Genomic DNA, 25,110 nt, shown 5'->3' on the forward strand with positions numbered 1-25,110 from the left:
AGTCTGATATCTCTGCTGTATTCGGCCATGAGGCAGGACTCGACCCCGCCAATTTCGCCTTCCTGGGGGGCCTGGGAGACAGACCTGGGACTCACTCTGAACCCGGGACAGTGTAAGCGCATAGGGAGCCTTACCCATAGAGTGTCCTGCAATGCGAGATTCAAATTGACACATTTCAACTTTATGCATCGTACCTACTTAACCCCGCTTTCCTTGAAGCATTTTTCGAGAGACAGGGAGGACAACTGCCCCAGATGTGGGATAAAGAAAGCGGGGTTCCTACACCTGGCCTGGGACTGCCCCTTGGTCTGTAGCTTCTGGAGGGGGGTGGTGGATCGTATACACGCCGTAACCGGCCTCCGGATTGACCTGACCCCGCTTCACTGCCTATTAGCCCTGGTCCCTAAGCCTAGGAAGAGGAACCTTTCCTACAAACTTTTGCAAATAATGTTGCTGCTGGCGAGGCGTAGGGTAGCGATCAAATGGATGGGGCGGAGGGCTACTGAGTTGTCAGCTTGGCGTAAAGATGTAAGGGAGTGGTCACTGGCTGAGGAGACGCATATGCAGAGTACCCGCAGGGATGAGAGGTTGCAGGATGATCTCCTTGCATGGCGAGTCATGTGTGCCACGGAGTTGTCTCACAGCGATTCAGATGGCACGAGTGCTGAACTATTCTCTTCGGGGGAATCGGGGTCTGAGAGGGAGGGTGAGGGGGGTGGGGAGGTTGGAGCCGCTCTGGTATAGGTGCACTGCCTGTGCCTCAACAGTATTTCCTGTTATTGATGTGATCCTTACGTCGCTCATGAACACAGCCTGAACTGTACTCACTGTACCACATAGTGCCATAATGAGGTTATCGTACAGTATACACATTCTTGATGATTGATGCCAATTTATGGGGGGGGGGATTATTTTTCTATGTTGTAAAATCATAAATAAAGTTTAAAAAAAAAAAACTATGCACGCTCACCAGTGGAGACATTACATATATCCACTTGCAGGAGTCCTTCTCTTTTCTGAGTCTACGAGGCTTTGGTTCAGATAAAATCAAACGAGATTGGGACCTGTAAGTATGTAACACCTCTCCATGACCTCAGACTATCATGAACATCGAATGACATTTACAGTAATGTATTGGGGGCCAAATGTACTCAATGTAGTACCCCTATTTTATGAGTTGCTAACCAATTAGCGACTCGCAAAATAGGGTTTGTGACTCACTATTAGGAAGGGGCGTTCCAAGGGCATCTTTTCCTAATAGCCAGTCCAAAACCTATATATGAATGTTTTGCGACGGCAATTGGGGTCGCAAAACACTCGCAGTTTACCACCCTTCTCAGAAGTGTGTCTTGCTACGCCGTGGCCAGCAGTAGAATTTCTGCACCATACTACCTCTGGTCTCCTGCCGGGAAACAGCGTTTACAACGCTGTCATAACATCGCAGTGCTCATGTAATTTGCATCAGTGGTCTCTGACATTATATCCATCATTGGTCCTGGGCTGTAACATTCGCCAGTGGTTTTTGACATTATATGCATCAGTGGTTGTAGGCAATAACATGCATCAGTGGTGGTATTCAAATAGAATATCGAGTTGGAAATGTCGACTTACATAAATATCTAGTAGTAAATATTGTGGCACAGAAATATCGACAGCAAGAATATCATGGTCAAGAATTTCGAATTTAAGGAAAAAAATATTGTTTTAAAAAATATAGAAGTCATTAATATCGTTTGCAAAAATATAGTTGTTTAAAATATCGATTTTTAAATCAGTGTTCAATCAATCAATCAATCACAGAATTTGTATAGCGCGCTACTCACCCGTAAGGGTCTCAAGGCGCTGAGGAGGGGGGGGGGGGGGTCGCTCCTGCTCGAACAACCAGGTCTTGAGTTGTTTCCTGAAGGAGAGATGATCCAGGGTCAGCCGTAGGTGAGTGGGGAGGGAGTTCCATGTCTTGGCTGCCAGGTAGGAGAAGGATCTTCCTCCGACGGTGGATTTCCGAAATTGTGGGACGGTGACGAGGGCGAGGCGGGCGGATCGGAGCTGGCGGGTGGGTGTGTAGAAAGTGTGGCGGCTGTTGAGGTACTTCGGGCCCATGTTGTGGAGAGCCTTGTGTGCGTGGGTGAGGAGTCTGAATGTGATCCTCTTGTTGACGGGGAGCCAGTGCAGGTCTTTCAGGTGGGCGGAGATGTGGCTGCAGCGAGGGATGTCCAGGATGAGTCGTGCTGAGGCGTTCTGAATGCCCTGGAGTCTTTTCTGGAGTTTGGCTGTGGTTCCAGCGTAGATGGTGTTCCCGTAGTCCAGACGGCTGGTGACGAGGGCCTGGGTGACCGTCTTCCTGGTTTCGGTGGGGATCCATCGGAAGATCTTTCAGAGCATGCGCAGGGTGTTGAAGCAGGATGATGAGACGGCGTTCACTTGCTTGGTCATCGTGAGGGAGGAGTCCAGGATGAAGCCCAGGTTGCGTGCGTGGTCCGTTGGTTTGGGTGCGCTGCCCAGGGCAGGGGGCCACCAGGAGTCATCCCAGGCGGAGGGAGATGGTCCGAGGATGAGGACTTCCGTCTTGTCTGAGTTCAGTTTCATACGGCTGATCTTCATTCATTCTGCGACGTCTCTCATTCCTTCCTGGAGGTTGGCTTTGGCGGTGGCGGGGTCGTTGGTGAGGGAGAGGATCAGCTGGGTGTCGTCGGCGTAGGAGAGGATGTTGAGGTTGTGTTGGCGGGCGATGGCTGCGAGAGGGCTCATGTAGACGTTGAAAAGGGTGGGGCTGAGTGAGGATCCTTGCGGGACGCCGCAGATGACTTCGGTGGCCGTGGATCGGAACGGGGGAGGGGGACTCTCTGGGTTCTTCTGGCGAGGAAGAACCCAGTTTATACTTTCCGGCGAGGAAGAACCCAGTTTATATTTTGAATGTATGTGATGTATTTTTTTGTATAAGTATTGCTTATGTTTTTTAATATATGTGTTAAATTGTTAGTAGTTATCAATTTTACTTTAATTCCATTTTACATTTTTTAGTCACATAGTGGGTTTGTGGGTTTATAGGGGAATAGGTGGACAGTAATTTAATTATAATAAATTAATGATTATTTTTATTTATTAATATTTATTGAATTGCTATTTTATAGTGTTAATTGTGGGAAGTAATTTATTTGTAATTAATTATTAGTTGGTTGTTAATCAATATTAATTAATTAATTGGTAGTTAATTAAGGTAATTGGGTACTTTTTTGCAGGTATGGGTTGTGGGGTTTATAGGGGTAAAGGGTAGGAAGTAATTTATTTTTAATTAATTATTAATTAGTTGTTAATTAATTAATTAATTGAAAATTAAATATGGAAATTGTGTAATTCATTTTAGGTGCGGGTTGTGGGGTTTATAGGGGTAAAGGGTGGGAAGATTTTTTTAAATTTCATTAATAGTTGTTAATTAATATTAAATAATTATTTGAAAATTAAATATGGAAATTGTGTAATACGGTTTAGGTGTGGGTTGTGGAGTTTATGGGGTAAATGATGGGAAGAAATTTATGTTTAATTAATAATTTGTTGATCATTAATAGTAATTAATTGATAATTAATTAAGGTATTTGCTTAATTTTTTTGTATGTGGGTTTTGGGTTTATAGGGCAAAATGGAGGGGAATACATTATTTTTACTTACTTTATAATTAGTTCTTGAATACTATACGTTTTCTAATTGAAAATAAATGTAAATTATGTAATTTTTTGTTTTTACAGTTTAATTTTAGCTGGGCAAAGGGTGGGAAGTTAACACATTTTTACTTGTATTAATTTGTTTTTCAATTAATAATATTTCTTTAATTGATAATTATGTTACTTATGGTAATATATATATATTTTAATTTAGATATGAGCTGTGAAGTGCGTGGTGTTATAGGGTAGGAAGTAAATAAACTAAATGTATGTAATATTTTTTTTGTTGTCTCTAATTAATTTCTAACTAAAAATATTTCTTTGAAAATATTTTTTTATTGTATTTAATATAATATTTGTAGGTATTTGTTATATATATTTAACATTATAACTTGTTTTTATTTGTAATAATAACTATATTTGTATTTTAATTTTTAACACATTTATATATAGATATATATATATATTTTTTTCAATGAAAAAAACATAGGTTTTAGGGACGTTATTGTTAATTAGCCATTCACTCGTACAAAACCAGAGAAATTCAGCCGTTATAGTTAGTTCAGCTAACTATAACTCACGTCGCCGCAATGCACTGCTGATGACATCACATATTACATCATTCATGACATGGTCAGTGACATCATTGATGACATCTCATGGTACATCACTGATGACATCACTGATGACATCATCCAGTGAATGTGTGTTTCTGTAAATTTTAAATATGTTATATATATATATATATATATGCCAAGGTGTATTGAAGTATGAGTGGGTATATGAGTGTCTGAATAGATGATTTAGTAGGTGCATGACTGACTGTATAAGTGAGTGAATAAATGTGTCTTAGTTAATGCATGGGTTAGTGAGTAAACTGTGTAAGGAATATGCTACTTACCAGTATGCATCTGTTCTTGGCATAGAGGGCTGCAGAGTGGTACATTATGAATAGATCGCCATCTGGTGTTGGGCTCGGATGATTGCACTTGTTTTTTCTCTTGGAGAGTCTTTTGTAGCTTGGTGACTCCTCCTTTGGTTGCTAGTGCGCATAGGCATCGGCTCCATCCTTAGATTGTTTTTTTTCCGCCATCGGGTTCGGATGAGGATTGAAGCGCTCCAGATCGACTTCGGAAAGAAGTGACTTTTCGGCGCGTATTCCCTTTCCAATTCGACGGTATTGTTATCGAACGCGATTTCATTTCCATTCGGACGCGTTTCGATTCCAACATCAAAGAAAAACTTTGATCTACGTCAACGAACAGGAGGCCTTTCTCGACGTGGTCAAGCCCGGAGTCCATGGAAAGGACTCCATTTAAGAAATGTCCAACGTGTGGTGCTAAGTTCCCACACAAGTACCTACACGAGGTGTGCAACAATGAGTGACTATATGGGTTATTGATTGGTTGTCTGAGTATCTGTATGGGTGCCTCAGTGTCTGTGTGGGTCGGTGGGGGTGTGTGACTCTGTGCATAGATGTATGAGTGGGTGATTCACTGGGTATATGGGTTCAAGAGTGTATCTGAGAAGGGTTGTATGGTTTGTGAGTGCGTGTATAGGTGAGTGAATGGATATCTCAGTGGTACATGTGTGAGTAACTACATATATGAAATGCAGCATATGTGAGTATTGGAGTATGTAAATGACTATATGTGAGAGTGAGTGATTGTGGGAGTGGCTGTCTGCATGAGTGTGTGCTTGTATCAGTGATTGCATAAGAGAGTAAGTATGTGTTAGTATCTGTATGAATAAGTGAGGTGGTGTGTGTATAACTGTATAGGTGAGTACATGGGAGTGTGATTGATTCTTTGCATGACTGACTAGGTGTGTGAGTAGCTATGGATGTGTGGCAGTGTGTCAGTGTCTGTATAGGACTATGTGTGCACATGATAGTGCTGTATTAATGAGTGACTGCATGTATGAGTGACTGTATGGGTGAATAAGTGGATGTGTGTGTAGACTTAAGAATCACTGAGTGGGTATGTAGTAACTGGTACTGGTGTGTCTATGGTTTTGAAAGTTTTTAACAGTGGGTGTAATAAAGGTTATATTAGGGTGTGAGGAGTTGTATCAGATTATCACGTGGACGATGTCATCAGTGATGTAATTTGAGATGTCATCAGTGATGTCACAGGTCATGTCATGAATGATGTAATATGTGATGTCATCAGCAGTGCATTGCGGGGGCGCGAGTTATAGTTAGCTAAACTAACTATAATGGCCAAATTTCTCTGGTTTTGTACAAGTGAAATGTCTAGCTAACTATAACGACCCTGAAACCTATGATTTTTTCAGTGAATATCTATGTTTTTTTTAAATGCTAATTTCTAACTATAACATCCCTGAAACCTATGGTTTTTTCAGTGAATCTTATAGATTTTTTAGTATTAAGTTTGTTTTTTTGAGAAAAACAACATTCAAATTCGCCTACAACCCCACGGGGCGGCGTAGAGGAAGCAATTGCACAGCAAGGCAAAAAGTCCCAAGGGGTGTTAGAAATTAAACACAGCAAGCCGCCTACAACCCTTACAGGGCCGGCCGCGTCTGTAAGCAAGGAGCAAGGGGGTAAGAGGCTGCTTTTTTAATGCCAATTTATCACTATAATGTCCCTGAAACCTATGTTTTTTTCAGTGAATTTCTATGTTTTTTTAAATGCTAATTTCTAACTATAACATCCCTGAAACCTATGTTTTTTTCAGTGAATCTTATAGGTTTTTTAAATGCTAATTTATCACTATAACGTCCCTGAAACCAATTTTTTTTTAGTGATTTTCAAAGGTTTTTTAAATGCTAATTTCTAACTATAACATAGCAGTCGTGTTTGCAGAGTGGTGGAGAAAGGTGAGCGTGGCCTCCAAACACCTTTTAGCTAACCCACTGCGTGGGATTTACTGGCGGTAACAGGAGGGGTAGTTAGCCCACCAGGTACCTTCAGTAAGCACCACAGAGCTGCGTTGCAGAGAGTTGCTCTAAGGCCACGCCCCTTTTGACACCACGCTGCAAACGCGGCTTCTGGTGCACTGCTGCTTGGAGGATAAAGTCCACTTGTGTCCTGAGGTCCTCAGGACACAAGAGGACCTCATCGCCCCACCAGCAGTGCACCAGAAGCCACGTTTGCAGACTGGTGTAAATAGGGACGTGGCCTTGGACCACCTCTCTGCAATGCAGCTCAGTGGCGCTTACTGGAGATACCTGGTTGGCTAGTTGGCCCCCAGGGACCCTTAGGATTGAAGGGGTATTAATTCCCTAACAACGCAACAGGGGCGCATTTACAGAGTGGTGTCTTTTATGGGAGGGGGGCAGCGTGGCCTCCCTTCCCTGGCCCACTTTTGGCCCCGGAGACCCCATCGCCCAGGGCTTGGCAGCCTTTAAAAAAATATATATATATTAATTTGGGGAGGGGGCCCGTGTGGCCCCCCTCCAGAGGCCAATTATGACCCCATCCCCCGGGGCCTGGCGAGCCTTTTTATTTGTGTTTTTATTTTTGGGAGGGGGCAGCGTGGCCCCCCTCCTCAGGACAATTATGGCCCTGGGAGCCCTTCCCGTGGTTTTATTATTTAAAAAAAAAATTAATTATAGGGGAGGGGGGCCGCGTGGCCCCCCTCCCAGGCCACTTCTGGCCCCAGGGGCTGGCCTCTAAGTTGGGGACCGTGGGGGAAGCCCCAATGCCCCCATGGTCCCGCCGGCTCCCCGCCTCCTGCGAGAGCTGGCATTGCTTTTGCACAAGGGGAGCTGCTGACATGCAGCTCCCCGGGACATTGCAGGAAACGGCCCTAGGGGGTGGCGGTTCCCTGAGCCATCAAAGGCTCCAGGAGGGAGGCTGCGTGGCACCCCTCCTTTCATATCTAAAGCCCCGGGGAGGAGGTGGTCTCCGGGGAAGGAGGCCCATAACGGACCATCAAATTTGCATATTTAGTGTCCCCGGGGCATGTGGGGGGCTTGAGCCCCCCCACACACATTTTTTTTATAGAACACAGCCCCGGGAGGTGGTGGGGGGACGCCATGTGCCCCTGTATCTAATTGGCAAAGCCCCAGGGAGGAGGAGCCCCCAGAGCATGGGGGGGCTGAAGCCCCCCACACACAGTTTATTTATAAAAATAAGAGCCCCGGCGAGGTGGAGGTCCCCAGGGCTGCAGGGCGCTGTGTGCCCCTAGCATCTAATTGGCAAAGCCCCAGGGAGGAGGAGGTCCCCGAGGTGTGGGGGAGCATAAGGCCCCCACACCCATTTTATTATATTCAAAATAAGAGCCCCGGGGAGGTGGTGGTCCCTGGGGCTGGGTGCCCAATGCAAATCATCAATAAAGCCCTGGGAAGTAGCGGTCCCTTGGGCTGCGGGTGCCCCCACGGGCCCCCACTATATAATTTGGGCATGCCCCTGGGAACTGGCCCATCTGGGGCTTAACAATAATGAAGCGCAGGAGTAATTCTGTTCAGCAGTTCGGTCTGTAGCCTGTTCCAAAAATTCCTATTGAAATAAAACATGAGGAAAATGCACTTCGGGGATCCCCTTTTTTCTCGGCCCGCTTGACAAATCACCCTAAAGCTTTCAGGACAGGAACTGACCAGAGCGGGCCACCAGTTTTGAAAATGTTGCAAAGATTGGTCAAACAGCGCCAAAGATATAGGCAAATCAAATAACCCTTTTCCTATGGATAATAGGTCCTAACTATAACTACCTACTGTCAACCGCCAGTAGGTAATATATATATATATATATATATATATATATATATATATATATATATATATATATATATATATATATATATATATATATATATATATATATATATATATATATATATATATATATATATATATATATATATATATATATATATATATTACCTACTGGCGGTCGCCAGTAGGTATATATAGTTAGGACCTAGTTACCATAGGAAATCCGCAACATTCTATTGGGAATAACTTTGGCGCCGGTTGATCAATCTATGTGAATTTCTCAAAGAAGATGGCGCATTACGCTCCGCTCCTTCCCTGAAAGTTTCGGGGGGATTCGTGAAGCGGGGGCTGAGAAAAAAGGGGGGTCCCAAAACGTGTTTTCCCCATGCAATTTTCCATAGGACCTTTAGACACGGCTACAGCCCGAACGGCTGAACGGAATTACAAGAAATTTGGCAAAATGGTAGAGTCTGATTCGCAGATCACGCTTTTGCTTAAATGGTGTAAATCCCTCCAGTAGTTGCTGAGAAAATTCAAGTTGAAATCAATTATATATCTATAAGCGCGCACAGTGCGAGCACCGTGCGCGCACCGTGCGAGCACCCCGCGATTTAAAAAAAAAAAAAAACAATTTTAGGGGCCTTGGGGGTCCTTGTGGGACCCCCTGAGCAGGCCTAGAGGGTCAGGGTGCTTCTACCCTGCCCCCTTTTTGAGTTCTACACATTTCTTTTCCTGCTTTCCTGTGCCTTAGTCTACTGAGGCACAAGATGGCTGCCAACTGTTTCTGTTTTGGAGTGTTGATAGACAGTAGCAGCCAATCAGCATGCCTTCCAGACAAAGCTGCATGCTCATTGGCTGTCAACACTACAAACCAGGAAGTGTTGGCATCCATCTTGTGCTAGGTAGACCGAGGCACAAAAGAAGCAGAGCTCACAGCCCACACAGCTCTCACAGCTCTCACAGCCAACACAGCTCTCACAGCCAACACAGCTCTCACAGCCCACACAGCCAACACAGCCCATACAGTTCTCACAGCCCACACAGCTCTCACAGCCAACACAGCTCTCACAGCCCACATGGCTCACACTCTCACAGCCCAAACAGCTCTCACAGCTCTCACAGCCCACAGAGACCTCACAGCCCACACAGTCCTCACAGCCCACAAAGCTCTCACATCCCACACAGCTCTCACAGCCCACACAGCTCTCACAGCCCACACAGCCCTCACAGCCCACACAGCCCTCACAGCCCACACAGCCCTCACAGCCCACACAGCCCTCACAGCCCACACAGCTCTCACAGCCAACACAGTTCTCACAGGCCTCACTGCCCACACAGCCCTCACAGCCCTCACAGCCCTCACAGCCCACACAGCTCTCACAGCCCACACAGCTCTCACAGCCCACACAGCTCTCACAGCACAGCCCACACTCTCACAGCCCACACAGCTCTCACAGCCCACACAGCTCTCACAGCCCACACAGCTCTCACAGCCCACACAGCCCACACAGCTCTCACAGCCCACACAGCTCCCACAGCCCACACAGCTCTGGCAAAGATAATACCAGCAGAGAACAAGCACTGGCAAAGACAATAACGGCAGCAAACAAACACTGGCAAAGACAATAACGGCAGAAAAAAACACTGGCAAAGACAATAACGGCAGCAAAAAAAAAACACGGACAAAGGCAATACCAGCAGCGAACCAACACTGGCAAAGATAATACAATCAGGGGGGCAGGGGCACAAAAAACGGCACAATCAGGGGACAGAAGGCCCGACAAACGGCACAATCAGTGGGCAGAAGGCAAGAAATACAGCACAATCAGGGTGCAGAAGGCAACAAATACGGCACAATCAGGGAGCAGAAGGCAAAAAATACAGCACAATCAGGGTGCAGAAGGCAAGAAATATGGCACAATCAGGGTGCATGAGGCAGGAAATACGGCCCAATCAGAGAGCATCTTGCTCCGGTCCAAAATTCGGATCCCTAAGGCTGCTCAGGTTGTCCCACAAAGATATTAACATATGCAAACGTTATCCGCTAATAGAATTCGCATTTAAAAAACCTTGCAAATTCACTGAAAAAACCATAGGTTTCAGGCCTTATATAGTTAGGAATTAGCATTTAAAAAACCTTGTAAATTCACTGAAAAAACCATAGGCTTCAGGCCTTATATAGTTAGGAATTAGCATTTAAAAAAACCTTTGAAATTCACTGAAAAAAACATAGGTTTGAGGCCTTATATAGTTAGGAATTAGCTTTGAAAAAACCTTTGAAATTCACTCAAAAAACTATAAGTTTAAGGGGTGTTCTAGTTAGCTGGACATTTCACTCATACAAAACCATTGAAATTGCGCCTATATCTTTAGTTAGACTAACTATATTTTGCGCACCCCCAATCCAGTGCTGATGATGTCACATATTACATCATTCATGACATGGTCAGTGACATCACTGATGACATTACTGATGACATCTCAAATAACATCACTGATGACATCACTGATGACATCTCAATTGACATCACTGATCACATCACTGATGATATCATTCATGTGATAATACGATGCACCTCTTCACACTCTAATATAACCTTTGATACACCCAGTGTTAAACACAGACTACCATTCTTGAAACCATTGACACACCAATACCAGTTACTACAAACGCACACACTGATTCCTAGGTCTATACTCACATCCACTCATTTACCCATAGAATGACTCATACATACAGTCACTCATCAATACAACACTATCATCTGCATACGAAGACCTATACAGACACTCACACTCTGCCGCTCATCCATGGAGTTACTCACACATCTAATCAGTCATGCAAATAATCTATCACACTGCCATTTCCTCAACTATACAGTTATACACACAACACCTTACTTATTCAAACATATATTAACACATACTTACTTTGTTATACAATTACTGAAACAAGTACACAATGATCCATACAGTCACTCGCACAATCAGTGGCTCTTATGTATAGCCATTTATATATGCCAGCTACCCACACACACACTCACTCTCCCATACAAATACTCGGTCAACCAATCAATAACACATATAGCCACTCATATAGCTACTGATCAACACATGCAGTAGCTTACACAACAACAGACATACTAATGCACACATTAAAACAGTTGAGTCACTAACCCATGCATTCAGTAAGACACATTTAATCACTCACTCACACTCACATATATATATATATATATATATATATATATATATATATATATATATATATATATATATATATATATATATATATATATAATTCACTGAAAAAACCATAGGTTATAGACCATATCTAGTTAGGAATTCGCTTTTACAAAACCTTATTTTACTCACACAAAACCATTGAAATTCCATATATAGTTAGTTGCACTAACTATATATCGCGCACCCGCAATCCACTGCTGATGATGTCACATATTACATCATTCATGACATGGTCAGTGACATCACTGATGACATCACTGATGACATCTCAAATGACATCACTGATGACATCTCAAATGACATCACTGATGACATCACTGATGACATCTCATTTGACATTACTGATCACATCACTGATGATATCATTCATGTGATAATACGATGAACCTCTTCAGACTCTAATATAACCTTAGATACAATCAGTGTAAACAGACACTCACAGACTGTCACTCATCCATGGAGTTACTCACACACCTAGTCAGTCATGCAAATAATCAATCACACCTCCATTTCCTCAACTATACAGTTATACAAACTTTACTTATTCAAACATATACTAACACATATTTACTCTCTTATACAATCCCTGATACAAGTTCACAATGATCCATACAGCCACTCACACATTCACTGGCTCTTATGCACAGTTATTTATATATGTCAACTCTCACATGTACTGTGTTTTACATATGTACTTACTTTGACATGTAGCACTGAGATATCCATTCACTCACCAATACACTCATGCACACAGTCAACCGCCCATACAGCTGTTTCCACATGCACTTTTGAAACCATACATCTAGTGAATCAACTGCTCACACATCTATGCACAGAGTCATACACCTCCCAGCCACCCACACACACACTCAGTCTCCCATACAAATACTTGGGCAACCAATCAATAACCCATATAGTTACTCATATAGCTACTTATCAACACATGCAACAGTTTACAGAACAACAGACATAATGATGCACAAATTAAGACAGTTTAGTCACTAACTCATGCACTCAGTGAGACACATTTAATCACTCACTCATACAGTCAGTCATGCACCTACTAAATCCTTCATCCAGACACTTATACATCCACTCATTCTTCAATATGTAAGACATATTTTAACTTTACAGAAACATACAGTCACTGGATGTTGTCATCAGTGATGTCATTTGAGATGTCATCAGTGATGTCATCAGTGATGTCACTGACCATGTCATGAATGATGTAATATGTGACATCATCAGCAGTGGATTGCGGGTGCGCGAAATATATAGTTAGTGCAACTAACTATATGTGGAATTTCATTGGTTTTATATCAATAAAATGTCCAGCTAACTATATGGGAGGAATTTCAATGGTTTTGTATATGTTAATTCCTAACTATATAAGGCCTAAAACCTATGTTTTTTTCAGTGAATATATATATATATATACATACATACATACATACATATATATATATATTCACTGAAAAAACCATAGGTTATAGACCATATATAGCTAGGAAGTAGCATTTACAAAACCTTGAAAATTCACTGAAAAAACCATAGGTTATAGACCATATATAGTTAGGAATTCGCATTTACAAAACCTTATTTTACTCACACAAAACCATTGAAATTCCATATATAGTTAGTTGCACTAACTATATATCGCGCACCCGCAATCCACTGCTGATGATGTCACATATTACATCATTCATGACATGGTCAGTGACATCACTGATGACATCACTGATGACATCTCAAATGACATCACTGATGACATCTCAAATGACATCACTGATGACATCACTGATGACATCTCATTTGACATTACTGATCACATCACTGATGATATCATTCATGTGATAATACGATGAACCTCTTCAGACTTTAATATAACCTTAGATACAATCAGTGTAAACAGACACTCACAGACTGTCACTCATCCATGGAGTTACTCACACACCTAGTCAGTCATGCAAAGAATCAATCACACCTCCATTTCCTCAACTATACAGTTATACAAACTTTACTTATTCAAACATATACTAACACATATTTACTCTCTTATACAATCCCTGATACAAGTTCACAATGATCCATACAGCCACTCACACATTCACTGGCTCTTATACACAGTTATTTATATATGTCAACTCTCACATGTACTGTGTTTTACATATGTACTTACTTTGACATGTAGCACTGAGATATCCATTCACTCACCAATACACTCATGCACACAGTCAACCGCCCATACAGCTGTTTCCACATGCACTTTTGAAACCATACATCTAGTGAATCAACTGCTCACACATCTATGCACAGAGTCATACACCTCCCAGCCACCCACACACACACTCAGTCTCCCATACAAATACTTGGGCAACCAATCAATAACCCATATAGTTACTCATATAGCTACTTATCAACACATGCAACAGTTTACAGAACAACAGACATAATGATGCACAAATTAAGACACTTTAGTCACTAACCCATGCACTCAGTGAGACACATTTAATCACTCACTCATACAGTCAGTCATGCACCTACTAAATCCTTCATCCAGACACTTATACATCCACTCATTCTTCAATATGTAAGACATGTTTTAACTTTACAGAAACATACAGTCACTGGATGTTGTCATCAGTGATGTCATTTGAGATGTCATCAGTGATGTCATCAGTGATGTCACTGACCATGTCATGAATGATGTAATATGTGACATCATCAGCAGTGGATTGCGGGTGCGCGATATATAGTTAGTGCAACTAACTATATATGGAATTTCAATGGTTTTGTGTGAGTAAAATAAGGTTTTGTAAATGCGAATTCCTAACTATATATGGTCTATAACCTATGGTTTTTTCAGTGAATTTTCAAGGTTTTGTAAATGCTACTTCCTAGCTATATATGGTCTATAACCTATGGTTTTTTCAGTGAATTTTCAAGGTTTTGTAAATGCTAATTCCTAACTATATATGGTCTATAGCCTATGGTTTTTTCAGTGAATATATATATATACATACATATATAAAGATATATCATCTGTATATCTATATAAATACAAACATAAATGCATGCATACATATACTTATATGCATACAGATGCATGTTATTTACATGAAAGTTGAAAAAACACTAATAAAAGCAAAGCTAAAAAGCCACCTCATTACAAACAGAATGGCTTTAACTTAAACGAGGGCGAGACTATTGCATTTTCAATGCTTGTTTACTTTGGTTCCATCAAGAAGGCATTCAGATGTGTCACACATTTGCCATAAATTCTGAATGTTAGCACTCTAGTTGCACATTAGATCACTGTAGTAAAGCTACTGCTCACCAGGGACGTCTGCTGCTGGTATTCAAAGTGCATGTTTCAGTCTGCATGTCAGAATTTTTTTAATGAAATAGAAGAGTATTTGAGAAGTCACTCAAAATGATCCCTAATTTTTCTTTCTGAAGCACTAATCATACTTTCTATGGCAAAATTAACCCCCTCATGTTGTTCCTTTTTAAATTGAGTGTTTTCAGACTTACCACTTCATTCCAATCAAGATGGCTTCTGGTGTGCCATACTTTTGTCATAAGTAAGACTGTTAGCGCTCTAGTTGTTCTTTAGAACACTCTGGGACATTCTGTCATTGGGCTATACTTGGGGTACATCTGGGTGATATTTGGGCTACATTTAGGCTCTTTTGTCTCTGGTGGCCATCTTGGGAGACTGTATGTCAGAATGTTTTAATGAAATTGAAGAGGGTTTGAGAAGTCACTCAAAATGTGGCCTAATTTTTCTTTCTGCAGCACTAATCATAATTCATATGGCAAAATATACCCCCTCATGTTGTTCCTTTTTAAATTAAATGTTTTAAGAGTTACCACTTTATTCCAATCAAGATGGCTTCAGGTGTGCCATACCTTTGTAATAAGTAGGACTGTTAGCGCTCTAGTTGTTCTTTAGAACACTCTGGGACATTCTGTCATTGGGCTATACTTGGGCTACATCTGGGTGATATTTGGGCTACATTTGGGCTCTTTTGTCTCTGGTGGCCATTTTGGGAGACTGCATGTCAGAATTTTTTAATGAAATAGAAGAGGATTTGAAAAGTCACTCAAAATGTGCCCTAATTTTTCTTTCTGCAGCACTAATAATACCTTCTATTGCATAATATACCCCCTCATTTTGTTCCTTTTTAAATTAAATGTTTTAAGAGTTACCACTTTATTCCCATCACGATGGCTCCAGGTGTGCTATACCTTTGTAATAAGTAGGACTGTTAGCGCTCTAGTTGTTCTTTAGAACACTCTGGGACATTCTGTCATTGGGCTATACTTGGGCTACATCTGGGTGATATTTGGGCTACATTTGGGCTCTTTTGTCTCTGGTGGCCATTTTGGGAGACTGCATGTCAGAATGTTTTAATGAAATAGAAAAGGATTTGAGAAGTCACTCAAAATGTGCCCTAATTTTTCATTCTGCAGCACGAATCATACTTTCTATGGCAAAATATACCCCCTCATGTTGTTTCTTTTTAAATTAAATGTTTTAAGAGTTACCACTTTATTCCAATCAAGATGGCTTCAGGTGTGCCATACCTTTGTAATAAGTAGGACTGTTAGTGCTCTAGTTGTTCTTTAGAACACTCTGGGACATTCTGTCATTGGGCTATACTTGGGCTACATCTGGGTGATATTTGGGCTACATTTGAGCTCTTTTGTCTCTGGTGGCCATTTTGGGAGACTGCATGTCAGAATGTTTTAATGAAATAGAAAAGGATTTGAGAAGTCACTCAAAATGTGCCCTAATTTTTCATTCTGCAGCACTAATCATACTTTCTATGGCAAAATATACCCCCTCATGTTGTTTCTTTTTAAATTAAATGTTTTAAGAGTTACCACTTTATTCCAATCAAGATGGCTTCAGGTGTGCCATACCTTTGTAATAAGTAGGACTGTTAGCGCTCTAGTTGTTCTTTAGAACACTCTAGGAGGCTGCAGTAGAACACAAAGGAATCAACTGACAGTCTCTGTCCTTGTTGGATGTACATGTTTTACTGAGAATGTCAGACTTCATTTTCACATGACTGAGAAAGATAATGTGAATTTACAGAAAATATGCTTTCAGTTTAGCTTATAGATCCCCTTCCAAACCACTGTGGGAAAATCATGAGATATTAGTTTTCTTTCAAACAATATTCATGATATCACAGCAGAAGGTTTTTTCACATGGTAAAATCACCTTAGAACCCACCACAATTCCTAAAACGAGTATGGTACCATCAACAAATGATTTATAATGTAACTAAAGTCCTAAAACCCTCTATTAACTACAATGCTTTTTAATGAGGTGCTATCATGTATATTGGTCCCAAGATGGCTGCCAACACTTCTTGGATGAAGTGCTGACAGCCAATCAGATCAGATGTGTGGTTAGGCTCCGCCCAGATATATATCTTTTTTTGAACCTAAATTACTCAAAATTCACTGGAGCACATATATTGAGACCTAGCAAAGGCACATCGGGCTAACAGTCCCTACAATTTTGCCAAGTTTCGTGCAAATCCATTCAGCCGTTCGAGCTAAAAGTGAGGCCAACCGCCCTATGGAAATTAACATGGGAAAAACGCGTTTTGGGACCCCCCTTTTTTCTCGGCCCCCCCTTGATGAAACCCCCCCAAATTGTCAGGGGCTGCTCAGAAACAAAATATTCCATTTTCCTGAAAATTTCAGCCAATTCCGTCCACAAACGCCAAAGTTATTAGACATAGAATTTTCAAAAATCCCATAGAGAAAAAATCCTAACTATATATACCTACTGGCGACCGCCAGTAGGTAATATATATATATATATATATATATATATATATATATATATATATATATATATATATATATTGTACTGACTGCAGTCAGAATACTAATGTCTACCCCTCACCAATCCAACACTTTCGCTATTGTTGCCCTCACTGGATTGGGAATAGTAAATGTCATCCATCTGCTAGCCAACACTTTCTCTACTGTTGAACTCACTGGAGTGGGAATAGTAAATGTCATCCCTCCGCTATCCAACACTTTCTCTACTGGTGCAACCACTGGAGTGGGAAAAGTAATTGTTACCCCTCCGCAATCCAACACGTTCCCTACTGTTAAACTCACTGGAGTTGGAATAGCAATTTTGACCCCTCCGCTATCCAACACTTACCCTACTGTTGCACTCATTGGAGTGGGAATAGTATTTTTTACCCCTCTGCTATCCAACACTTTCCCTACTGTTGCACTTACTGGAGTCGGAATAGTAATGTTTACCCCTCCGCTATCCAACACTTTTCCTACTGCTGCACTTATTGGAGTGGGACTAGTAATTTTTACCCCTCTGCTATCCAACACTTTCCTTACTGTTACACTGACTGGAGTGGGAATAGTAATTTTAATCCCTCCGCTTTCCAACACTGTTTCTATTGTTGCACTCACTGGAGTGGGAATAGTAATTTTTACTTCTCCGCTATCAAACACTTTCCCTACTGCTGCACTTATTGGAGTAGGGACAGTAATTTTTACCCCTCCGCTATCCAACACTTTGCCTACTATTGCTTTGGCTGCAGTGGGAACAATAAATTTAATCCCTCCGCTATCCAACACTTCCCCTACTGTTGCACTCACTGGAGTGGGAAATTTAATTTCAAAGGAGTTTAAATAGTTTAATGTTTTAATTTATAATAGAATGTTTTAAATAGATTTTTTGTTATTGGTATATGTAGATAAATAAATAAATATATATTTGTTACATTTTTATATAATGTTAAAATTATAAAAGAAATTTAAATTAATAGTTTATTAATGGTTTTAAAGTAAATATTTATATATATATGAATGTTAAACTTGCTCAAAGACTACGAGAACCACAGTGCTCAGCGCGCACACGCCCAGTGTGGCGGGACAAATACCTTTAAGAATCACCTGAATAATTGAATGCGCGATCTTCTCTCCTTCAGATGCACAACGCCACAGATGAAGGGAAACAATATTCCGAAACGCGTATGGCGAAGATGGTGCGAATTTCACGTTGAAAAAGACTATCTTTCCTTGCTGCTGCCTCCCAAATAAAGAAGGTTAATTAAACGTTGTGCGGGTGTCCTCACTGCGAGAGCAACTTTGTCGGATAAAATTGTGGCCTTCTCCGGCCACGAGGAGTACCCCACGGCTTTCCAGCTGATCCGTGTGTCTTATGTTACAGGGCACAACTGCGGAACAACATACCTGTTTGGTCTGGCACAAGTCGAGCATCAAGGAGGGCTGGTCCAGTCAACGACCCAACGGGAGCATATTGGAAAGGAGAGAGAGAGCGATAATCACTATGAATGTTAAACTTGCTCAAAGACTACGAGAACCACAGTGCTCAGCGCGCACACGCCCAGTGAGGCGGGACAAATACCTTTAAGAATCACCTGAATAATTGAATGCGCGATCTTCTCTCCTTCAGATGCACCACTCCACAGATGAAGGGAAACAATATTCCGAAACGCGTATGGCGAAGATGGTGCGAATTTCACGTTGAAAAAGACTATCTTTCCTTGCTGCTGCCTCCCAAATAAAGAAGGTTAATTAAACGTTGTGCGGGTGTCCTCACTGCGAGAGCAACTTTGTCGGATAAAATTGTGGCCTGCTCCGGCCACGAGGAGTACCCCACGGCTTTCCAGCTGATCCGTGTGTCTTATATTACAGGGCACAACTGCGGAACAACGTACCTGTTTGGTCTGGCACAAGTCGAGCATCAAGGAGGGCTGGTCCAGTCAACGACCCAACGGGAGCATATTGGAAAGGAGAGAGAGAGCGATAATCACTATGAATGTTAAACTTGCTCAAAGACTACGAGAACCACAGTGCTCAGCGCGCACACTCCCAGTGGGGCTGGACAAATACCTTTAAGAATCACCTGAATAATTGAATGCGCGATCTTCTCTCCTTCAGATGCACCACGCCACAGATGAAGGGAAACAATATTCCGAAACGCGTATGCTGAAGATGATGCGAATTTCACGTTGAAAAAGACTATCTTTCCTTGCTGCTGCCTCCCAAATAAAGAAGTATAATTAAACGTTGTGCGGGTGTCCTCACTGCGAGAGCAACTTTGTCGGATAAAAAATTGTGGCTTGCTCCGGCCATGAGGAGTACCCCACGGCTTTCCAGCTGATCTGTGTGTCTTATGTTACAGGGCACAACTGCGGAACAACGTACCTGTTTGGTCTGGCACAAGTCGAGCATCAAGGAGGGCTGGTCCAGTCAACGACCCAACGGGAGCATATTGGAAAGGAGAGAAAGAACGATAATCACTATGAATGTTAAACTTGCTCAAAGACTACGAGAACCACAGTGCTCAGCGCGCACACGCCCAGTGGGGGGGGACAAATACCTTTAAGAATCACCTGAATAATTGAATGCGTGATCTTCTCTCCTTCAGATGCACCACGCCACAGATGAAGGGAAACAATATTCCGAAACGCGTATGGCAAAGATGGTGCGAATTTCACGTTGAAAAAGACTATCTTTCCTTGCTGCTGCCTCCCAATAAAGAAGTTTAATTAAACGTTGTGCGGGTTTCCTCACTGCGAGAGCAACTTTGTCGGATAAAATTGTGGCCTGCTCCGGCCACGAGGAGTACCCCACGGCTTTCCAGCTGATCCGTGTGTCTTATGTTACAGGGCACAACTGCGGAACAACGTACCTGTTTGGTCTGGTACAAGTCGAGTATCAAGGAGGGCTGGTCCAGTCAACGACCCAACGGGAGCATATTGGAAAGGAGAGAAAGAACGATAATCACTATGAATGTTAAACTTGCTCAAAGACTACGAGAACCACAGTGCTCAGCGCGCACACGCCCAGTGGGGCGGGACAAATACCTTTAAGAATCACCTGAATAATTGAATGCGCGATCTTCTCTCCTTCAGATGCACCACGCCACAGATGAAGGGAAACAATATTCCGAAACGCGTATGGCGAAGATGGTGCGAATTTCACGCTGAGAAAGACTATCTTTCCTTGCTGCTGCCTCCCAAATAAAGAAGGTTAATTAAACGTTGTGCGGGTGTCCTCACTGCGAGAGCAACTTTGTCGGATAAAATTGTGGCCTGCTCCGGCCACGAGGAGTACCCCACGGCTTTCCAGCTGATCCGTGTGTCTTATGTTACAGGGCACAACTGCGGAACAACGTACCTGTTTGGTCTGGCACAAATCGAGCATCAAGGAGGGCTGGTCCAGTCAACGACCCAACGAGAGCATATTGGAAAGGAGAGAGAGAGCGATAATCACTATGAATGTTAAACTTGCTCAAAGACTACGAGAACCACAGTGCTCAGAGCGCACACGCCCAGTGGGGCGGGACAAATACCTTTAAGAATCACCTGAATAATTGAATGCGCGATCTTCTCTCCTTCAGATGCACCACGCCACAGATGAAGGGAAACAATATTCCAAAACGCGTATGGCGAAGATGGTGCGAATTTCACGTTGAAAAAGACTATCTTTCCTTGCTGCTGCCTCCCAATAAAGAAGGTTAATTAAACATTGTGCGGGTGTCCTCACTGCGAGAGCAACTTTGTCGGATATATTAATTTATATATGTGTTTAACTTTTTAAAATAAGTTTGTTATATTTGTTAAAATGTATATTACATTTCTTATAATAAATGTTATTATTTAATATATTTAATAATTTTATTTAACTTTATATATATATATATACAACATTTTATATAACTATAATAATGACTATAATAATGAGATCCATATTTTTCCCCGATATCTTAGTACTTACCTTCATAAATATAGGATGTCGATATTTTTGACATCGATATTTTTAACTGGATATTGTGGTATGAGGATATTTTGGGTGTCGATTTTCTGTCAGTGAACCATCAGTGGTCTCTGACATTATATGCATCTGTGATCCTAGGCAATAACATGCATCTGATCACTGGATCACCGAATGTGCCGACAGAGTCACCCCATGAAACCAAGCAAATCCAACAAAGCCTTAAATTAAGCCAGCTGGTGCCCCCCAGAGCTCAGAGCCTCCAAGCATGACTGCCAACTCGAGAGTCAACGGCGCACCTCCACAACTACCAGCAGAGCATCAAAGAAGTAAGAGAGTGGCCATCACAACCTGTATCAACACAGGAGCCAACCACACAAAAAAACTCTTCAAGAGAGTCAAAGTATTCTCCAACTCTGCAACACCCTCTCGGACTACTTCCCCAACAAGATCGCCACCATGTACAACAATTTTGAACCTCAAACCTCAGGGCTCATCCTCTACAGCCCCGGCCAACCAAAGCTAACCAGACGAACGATCACCACTTAGTCCTCGCTCACCACCCAGACTACCTCAGCCTTCATGTCATCCATCCACTAAGATGCACCCACCGACGCCAGCCCCCACCGCCTCCTCAACCTCAGATCCAACCCAATAAGCCCAGTACATAACAGCATTATCAATTCCTCTATCTCCACAGCAGCCTTTCCAGACAGCTGGTAACACACAGAGATCCGACCCCTCTTAAAGACTCAGTCCACCGACTCCAGCGAACTCAAAAATTACAGTCTTATCTCCCTCCTTTCCTACCTGGCCAAAGTACTCGAGGTCATCAACCACCAGCTCACTGAATAAATGGAACAGACCCACCTACTGGACACCTCCAAATTAGGATTCTCTGCAAACCACAGCACAGAGACCGCCCTGACTGCCGCCACAGATGACATCAGGTTCCTCCTCGACCAAGGAGAGACTGCAGTCCTGATCCTCCTTGACCTTTCTGCAGCGTGCGACACCTTGTCCCACCGCACCCTCATCAACAGATTCCAAAGCATCGACATGTGTCACCACTACATCAAGTGGATCGCTTCTTTCCTGACAGGTTGCCCTCAGAGCATCTGGCTGTCTCCCTTCACCTCCGAACCCAAGGTCCTCATTTGCAGCGTACCCCAAGGTTCATCCCTCAGCCCCACCCTTTTCAATACCTACATGACCCGCCGCGCAGACATTGTCAGATCCAACAGCCCCAACAGATTCTCATACGCAGACGACACTCAACTCATGCTCTAGGTCTCTGAAGACCCCTCCACCTCCACAGCCAACTTCTGCAACAAAATGACCAATGTAGACAACTACGTTAAACTCAGCTCTGACATGATAGAAGTATTGATCTTCAAGATTCAAGAAGAACACTTCCATCTGGGACCACAGCTGGTGGCTGACTGAACTTAGACCCACACCAACAGACCTGGTATGCAACCTTGGCATCCTACTGGACAGCCAAATGACCAAGAAACGAAAAGTCAACTCAGTCGCCTACACCTGCTTCTACACCATCTGCACTCTCCGCAGAATCCTCAGATGGATCCAAACCGACACCAGAATAAACACCACTCAGGGCCTCATCACCAGCCGCCTCGACTACAGCAACGCTCTCTACACTGACATCTCCGCCCAGATCCACAGACGACTCCAAAAGATATAGAATACAGCCACCAGACTCATCCTTGACCTCCCTAAAATGACCCACAACACCCCCCACCTCAGACACCTGCACTGGCTCCCCATCCAGAAGAGATGCAGTTCAAGATCCTCACTCTCGCCTGCAAAGCCCTACTTGACCTAGGACCAGCCTACGTTAACCATTGACTGAATTTCCATCGCCCCACAAGACACCTACACTCTGCCAGGCTATCCTGTAGGGCACCCCAACCCCCGCATTCACCACCGCTCCTTCTCCTACATCGCAGCCTAGACCTGGAACAACTTGCCCCTCCATCTCTGAACACCTCCCTCCCTGCAGGAGTTCAGAAAGAACCTCACGACCAGGCTATTTTACTGAGTTGGGGTGATAGTGCTGCACTATACTAGTGCTTTTGATTTGATCAGTGGTTCTAGGCAGTAACGTTCCAAAGTGGTCTCAGACATTATATACTTCAGTGGTCCTAGGCAGCATATCTATAAAAAGCCTTATGAGTTGTGGGTCTCAGTGACCTCAGGAAGCACAATCAATGGCCCATGGAAGTAAATGCTCTGCAATTTCTTGCAAAGTAGTGAACAGTAATAGCCTTACTCAGCAATCAGAATGAATAGCCCTACATTAGTGCCATTACACATTAGCAAGCATCAATGGCCCTGCGCATTAACAAGCATCAATGGCCCCACCTTAACAAGCATCAATGGCCCGCACATTAACCAGCATTAATGGCCCCACAAAGTAACAAGCATGAATGGCTCTACACAGTAACAAGCATCAATGGCTCCACACATTAACAAGCATTAATGGCCTCACACACTAACAAGCATTAATGGCCCCACACAGTAACAAGCATCAATGGCTCTACACAGTAACAAGCATCAATGGCTCCACACAGTAACAAGCATCAATGGCCCGCGCAGTAACAAGCACCAATGGCCCCACACAGTAACAAGCATCAATGGACCCACACAGTAACAAGCATCAATGGCCCGTGCAGTAACAAGCATCAATGGCCCCACACAGTAACAAGAATCAATGGCACGCGCAGTAACAAGCATCAATGGCCCCACACAGTAACAAGCATCAATGGCCCCACGCAGTAACACGCATCAATGGCCCCACACAGTAACAAACATCAATGGCCCCACACACTAACAAGCATTAATGGCCCCACACAGTAACAAGCATCAATTACCCCACAAAGTAACAAACATCAATGGCCCCACACACTTACAAGCATTAATGGCCCCACACAGTAACAAGCATCATTGGCCCCACACAGTAACAAGCATCAATGGCCCCACACACTAACACGCATCAATGGCCCCACACACTAACAAGCATTAATGACCCCACGCAGTAACAAGCATCAATGGCCCCACCCAGTAACAAGCATCATTGGCCCCTCAAAGTAATAAGCATTATTGGTCACATACAATAAACAGTATTAAGAGGCAGACATGAGCAAGACCAATGGATTCTCACCATTAACAATCAGGGCAGAAATAATCCCGGGCAGAGAACTGCAGGCTGCCGGAGAAGGGTCACTCTCAGAAGGGACAGGTGAAGCATGATGCCGTGCAGGAGTTGGCAACAGCTCCAGGGCTGTTTTGATTTCTCATCTCTCCTTCCTCCCTCAGCCAGGCCCAGCCATAATGAGAATGTCATGGCCCTCGCCTAGTCATTGGCTCCAAACATACATTATTGCTGGGACTTGAACTCTGACAGCCCTTATAACATGGCCGCCATGTTCCTACACATGGAATATTGTGGGTTCTGCTATGTGGAGCCAGGTCCAGCCCAGTGAAGGAGCAGGAAGTGTGCCAAGTATAAGTCAAAGGTCAAGACCAGCCAATGACAACTCATGGCATGTTGGTCGTCTCCATGGTGAATGCCACCAGTATAGCAACCCCTTTGTCTCAAACGTACAAATGGCAAGAGACAAATTATTTTATTCCAGGTGCTGCAGTGCCGGCAGAGGACCTTTGTCCATTGACAAATGCAGCCCTTGCATGGAAACAGTAC

The 25,110-nt window shown here is 43.0% G+C and overlaps 1 protein-coding gene across 3 annotated transcripts in view; it reads right to left on the bottom strand.

The window, feature by feature from the left end:
* The window catches only part of LOC147678708 (phospholipid scramblase family member 5-like), a 250,081-nt gene that overhangs the window by 48,693 nt on the left and 176,278 nt on the right, over positions 1-25,110 (bottom strand). The gene's annotated exons all lie outside the window — the stretch shown is intronic.

This window comes from Lissotriton vulgaris, chromosome 12 (genome assembly GCF_964263255.1).
Source record: "Lissotriton vulgaris chromosome 12, aLisVul1.2, whole genome shotgun sequence".
NCBI lineage: Eukaryota > Metazoa > Chordata > Amphibia > Caudata > Salamandridae > Lissotriton > Lissotriton vulgaris.